Source organism: Lactuca virosa, chromosome 5 (assembly GCF_052849685.1).
Source record: "Lactuca virosa cultivar CGN04683 chromosome 5, Lactuca_virosa_CGN04683_v6, whole genome shotgun sequence".
In the NCBI taxonomy this organism is placed as follows: Eukaryota; Viridiplantae; Streptophyta; class Magnoliopsida; order Asterales; family Asteraceae; genus Lactuca; species Lactuca virosa.
This window is the reverse complement of record NC_136430.1, coordinates 121,246,111-121,252,405: the sequence shown is the minus strand read 5'-3', so window position 1 is coordinate 121,252,405 and position 6,295 is coordinate 121,246,111.

The window sequence follows — 6,295 nt, the reverse complement described above, 5'->3', positions numbered from 1 at the left end:
GCAACACCCGATACCCGACTTGAAATTCCAAGGGCTTTCACCGTTTATCAGCATAGCTCTTCTGTCGGTCTCGTGATGCTTGAAGTCGAGCTCTGATTTGAACTATCTTCTCTGTCGTCTCACGTATGATTTACGGTCCTGTTAATTCATTGTTTGGTGTCTGTCCTCTTGCTAGCTAAGTGTCGCCTACCTCATCCCAACACAACGGTGATCTACATTTACGACCATATAATGCTTCGAAAGGAGAAACTTTGATGCTTGTGTGATAACTGTTGTTGTATGAAAACTCAATTAATGGTAAGTAGGTATCCCACGATCTTCCGAAGTCTATCACACATGCTCGAAGCATATCCTCAAGCGTTTGAATGGTTCGCTCACTTTGATCATCCGTTTGTGGGTGGTAAGCAGTGCTCATGTCGAGTTGTCTTCCCATAGCCTTTTGAAGTGATTGCCAAAAGCGTGAAGTGAACCTACTATCCCGATCTGAGATGATAGATATTCGCACTCCATGGAGTCTCACAATTTCCTTGATGTAGATTCTTGTTAGTCGCTCCATCTTGTATGTCTCCTTTATTGGCAGGAAATGGGCAGATTTTGTCAACTATCAACTATTACCCATATGGAATCCATTCCATTAGTTGTCTTGGGTAATTTGGTCACAAAGTCCATGGTAATCCTTTCCCATTTCCACTCGGTTATTACCGGCTGTTGTAATAGTACTGAGGGCTTTTGATACTCTACATTCGCTTTAGCACAAGTGAGGCACTTACTAACGTAAGTGGCTATCTCTGCCTTCATGTTAGGTCACCAATAATATTGCTTGATATCCAGGTACATCTCATCTGAACCCAGATGGATGGAGTATCATGTCTTATGAGCCTCATTCATGACTACCTCTCTGAATCCCCCAAGTTTAGGGACCCAAATTCGGTTCATGAAATAATATGTTCCTTCCTCCTTGACTTCGAAGTTCTTTTCCATTCCACGTAATGCTTCGCTGATTTTGTTTTCTGTCTTCATGGCATCAGACTGGGCTTCTTTGATTTTAGAGAACAAGTGGGATTGAATGGTTAATAAAAGAGTTTTCACACGACGATTTGAGTATTCTTTCCGACTCAAGGCATCAGCTACCACGTTAGCCTTGCCTGGGTGGTACTTGATTTCGCACTCATAATCGTTTAGCAGCTCAACCCATCTTCGCTGCCTCATGTTTAAATCTTTTTGATTTAAAATGTGTTGGAGGCTCTTGTGGTCAGTGAAAATGGTGAACTTTGTACCATAAAGGTAGTGCCTCCAAATCTTCAAAGCAAATACCACGGCTCCCAATTCGAGATCATGGGTGGTATAATTCACCTCATGTATCTTTAGTTGTCGGGATGCATAAGCTATCACCTTCCCACGCTGCATGAGTACACAGCCTAAACCCTGATTCGAAGCATCGCAGTAAACTACGAAGTCCTCAATTCCCTCTAGTAATGATAGTACTGGCGCACTACAGAGAGCTCGTTTCAGGGTTCGGAAGGCAACCTCCTGCTTTTTTGTCCATTCAAATGGTACGCCTTTTTGTGTAAGCATGGTAAGTGGCTTGGCTGTTCTAGAGAAGTTCTGAATGAATCTTCTGTAATAGCCTGCGAGACCCATAAATTGACGAATTTATGTGGGTGTCGTTGGGACTGCCCATCCTTCAATGGCTTTGATCTTAGAAGGGTCCACATGTATCCCTTCTTGACTGACAACATGACCTAAAAAGTTTATGCTACGGAGGAAGAACTCACACTTAGATAGGTTTGCGTATAACTTTTTGGTTCGTATGGTTTCCAAGATTTGTCGGAGATGTCGACTATGCTCCTATTCACTTCGAGAATAGACCAGGATATTGTCAATGAAAACGATGACAAAGTTGTCGAGGAATGGTCGGCAGACTCGATTCATCAGGTCCATGAATACGGCAGGGGCATTCGTTATACCGAAGGGCATGACAACAAATTCATAATGTCCATAGCGAGTTCGGAAAGCGGTCTTGGGGATATCCTCTTCCCGGACATTGAGTTGGTGCTATCCAGATCGCAGATCTATCTTAGAGAAGTAGTTCGCTCCTTGAAGCTGGTCGAATAGATCGTCGATTCGTGGGAGAGGGTAGCGATTTTTGATAGTGAGCTTATTCAGTTCTCTATAATCGATACACATCCTAAAGTATCCATCCTTTTTCTTAACAAAGAGGATTGGAGCGCCCTAGAGTGAGAAGCTAGGTCGGATGAATCCTTTGCTCAAGAGTTCGCTGAGTTGGCTTGACAATTCTTGCATCTTCGCATGAGCCAACCTATATGTCGATTTGGCGATGGGTGTAGCTCCTGGCACAAGGTCGATTCGGAATTCTACTTGTCTCTCTGGAGGTATCCCCGGAAGATCTTCAGGAAAGATGTTAGGGAAATCGCAAACCACTGGGATGTCTCGGATATTGATCTCTTCCTTGGATTTATCCACGATGTGAGCCAGAAATGCAAAGTCCTTTTTTTGTAGACACTTATGTGCCTTAATACATGAGATCAGACGAAGGTCCGTACTGGGTTTGTCTCCGTATATAATTAGAGTTTCGTGGTTTAGGAGATGAAGGTGAATGGCCTTCTCGCGACACATAATTTCGGCATGATGGGGGCTCAACCAATCCATGCTGATAATCACATCAAAACTCCTAATAGTTACAGGCATCAAGTTTATTTGAAATGCGTGGTGATTTAAGGTTAGGTTACATCCTATGTAGATTTTCCCAGTTGATTCTGTTTTCCCATTAGGCATTTCCACCGTAAAGGTTTCATTAAGCTTCTGGGGTTGTTGTTTTAGCAAATGTTTGAACTTATTACTCACAAAACTCCGCTCTGCCCCGGTATCAAAAAGGATGCATGCATATGAGTTGTTAAGGACAAACGTACCAGTGACAACAGCAGGATCCTGAACCGCCTCTCCTTGACCCATGGTCAGCACTCTCCCTTCTCCTCCATTCCCTTGGTTGTTAGTATTGGGGCAGGTTCGACGGAAATGCCCAGTCCTTCCACATCCATAACAGGTGTGGCTAGCCCCAGTATTGTTTCCGTTGTTGTTGTTGGTGTTGTTGTTGTTCTTGTTACGGTTGTTGTTGTTGTTTCCTTGTTGCTGGTTCTGGGGAGGATAGGTCCTACAGTGTTTTGCCGTGTGAGCCGTTCGGTTGCAACTAGTAAAATGCATCTCCCTGCATTCACCATTGTGATGGATATTGCACTTGTTGCACTTTGGGAGATTCTCAGAATACTGCTTAGGGGCACTTGTGGTGGATGAGGCTGGAGCATGTTGTGCAGAGGGAACTTGGGTGGTTGCAGCATGAACTGTCACTGTTTGTTGTTTCTTTGACGACTCTGAGCCTTGTCGTCCCTTCCTCTTGTTATTCATTCCTTTCTTGTTGTCACTCTCCTTCTTGCTTTCGGTTTCCCCTGCCTTCTCGCCCCTCTTATTGTCACACCCCGAAACCGTTGGCGGAAACATTCTGGGGCGGAGGACGTCATGTATAGCATCACAACCAATGAATAACAGCAATCATAGCAACACAACCATTACAGTGAATATTTGAATAAAAACGTTTACATATGTTTGAAACTCAGTGTTGAATTACATCCGATTGTTTTGCAAAATAAAACTTAAAAACTCTAAATGCTTCGGTTCCTCGAAAATCCAGCAAGTACCTGTCTACTGATTTCCTGAGAATACAAGCAGTTTGAAAATATCAGCATAAAGCTGGTGAGTTCATAAGCAGTAATTTGAAGTGAAAATTTGATGATGAGCAAGCCTGAAATGATTATGTAGTTTAAAGAAAATCCGATATTTTCTTTAATGAAAACGCAGTGTTATCGATTTTGTATATAACCATGAATGTTCGTTTCTTAAGAATCGTAGAGATATGCAAAATACCACTTCGTATGACTAGCTAAAGCTAATCATGAAGTATACGTATTTAAATGTAAAACCGTAGCATAAATGATTCGGTTTTAAAAACCCTGGCCTGGCCAGCATGTATAGTGTGTTTAGTTCTATTTGGTATAAATAAAACTATTGAAGAAAACCAGGTTGGTAAACTATCTGTGATTTATACATAATGTGAGTCGTATAACCGTGCTTGATATGACTAGTGACCTTTCCAACGTTCTTCAGGCGTTGATGTTAAATGACATTTGTACATCTCAGGCGTGCCCGCCAAACTGTAGCTAACAGTCCAGATGTGGGATTGTCAGTCCCGAATAGATCTATTCACAAACCTCACGCTCTCCCTCCAGGAGACTCTGTTTATACAGTGGTAGGATTTATCCCTGTACAGCTAAGCGTATAGTAGTTAAGTAGCGTCTCACAGAATCGTACAATCTAGTTTACAAGTAATGCAGTAACGTTCTACCGTAGTGAAATATCTGAATGTATACCGCGTATAGTGATAAATTACAGTTATGAAAATCATGATAAATCAGTGATATAAACTGTAAATGGTGTCTGTCACAGTGCATATGTTTAGTAGAGAAAGTTTCCATGCTTGATAAGTTTTTAGAGAAATCCCAAACTATACTGATTATAGTTTGTATAAATAACGTAGCGAATATCGCATCCGTAAAACTATGCAATTTTGGTGAAAACGTCCCTTATGCTCGACATAGTACAAAAGGGAAATAAAATATGAAAGTTTGCATCAGTTTTAAGTATTGTCAAGAAAACATTTATGTTTAGCTTGTATTCCCCCCCTTGAAAACATTAAAAATGCGGAAAAGTAGGGGTATAAACTCACAGTTGTCGTGTGGAGTTGCTGACTGAAAAGAAATTTCCCGAGTTGTTGCACGCGACATTTAACGAAATCCTATTAGCAAATAAATACGTATACGTATCTAAGTTAGCAATTTCGATAGATAAAGTGTCGGAAACACTTGAATTTGGATGAGGAAGGTTACCGAGACTTGTTTGAATCGAAGGAATGAGTTTACAGCCTTAGAACTCGAGTTTACGGTCTCTGAAGATGGGTTTACGGTTTCTGAAATGAGTTTACGGTTTCTGCAGATGGCTGAGTGTACGGTCGTAAACTCAAGAACTGAGTTTTCGGTCTTTGAAGCCCGGACCGTAAACTTTAGAAATTGAGGTTTGGATGCTGATTTCGATGCGAGGGGTGATTCCAGACGCTCCAAAGTGCTCCAAAAGGTGTTTTCGACGTTCCCCGTAGTTTAAGTGCGATTATTAGAGTTTACGATTGAAGAATCTTAGAGAGAGGAGGAGAGAATGCGGCCAGCAAAACATCCCAATGAAGTCGGAGGCATCGCATTTATAGGGTGAAAGTGGGGGCCACTCATCACTGACCGTAAACAGGGTTTACGGTCGTAAACCAGTTTACGGTCGTAAACGAGTTTACGGCCGTAAACCTAGTTTACGGTCGTAATCCCCTATAGACCAAAATGTTGATTTTCGAGATTTTCAGGTTTCCTCGCGATTTTTGGTTTTGACTCGTTAGTTATTAAATTAAACATAACTAGATTATTTTATTTAAACCAAAATTTGACGGAAAAGTTAACGGCTCTGAAATTTCATTAACGGAAAAGCATAACAGAAAACGGAAAAAGTTTCGGGTTGTCACATCATCCCCCTGTTAGAGGGAATTTCGTCCCGAAATTTGAGCCTAGAATACAAATCATGGATTTGGAAAGAGATGCGGATATTTCTGCTTCATCTGGTCTTCGCGCTCCCAAGTGAATTCAGGTCCTCGCTTGGCATTCCAGCGAACCTTTACTATCGGGATGCGACTTTGTTTCGTTCGCTTGATCTCTCTGTCCATGATTTCGACCGGTTCTTCCACAAAGTTTACGTTCTCTATGATTTCAATCTCGTCGAGTGGAATCACAAGTGTCTCATCGGACAGACACATCTTTAGGTTAGATATATGGAAAACAGGATGAATTTTGATGAGCTCTTGCGGTAACTGAAGTCTGTATGCTACGGGACCGATCCTAGCAAGGATCTCGAATGGTCCTATGTACCTTGGGTTTAACTTTCCACACTTCCCAAAGCGTATCATGCCTTTCCAGGGTGAGACCTTCAGAAGGACGCGGTCACCAACCTGGAATTCCAAGGGTTTACGTCTCTTATCGGCGTAGCTCTTTTGTCTATCTCGTGAGGCTTTCAGTCGTTCCCGGATTTGTACAATCTTCTCAGTTGTCTCTCGGATGATCTCAGGACCAGTAAGAGTATCCTCAGGGACTTGACCTCTGGCTAGCTGCGTGTCGCCCACCTCAGCCCAACA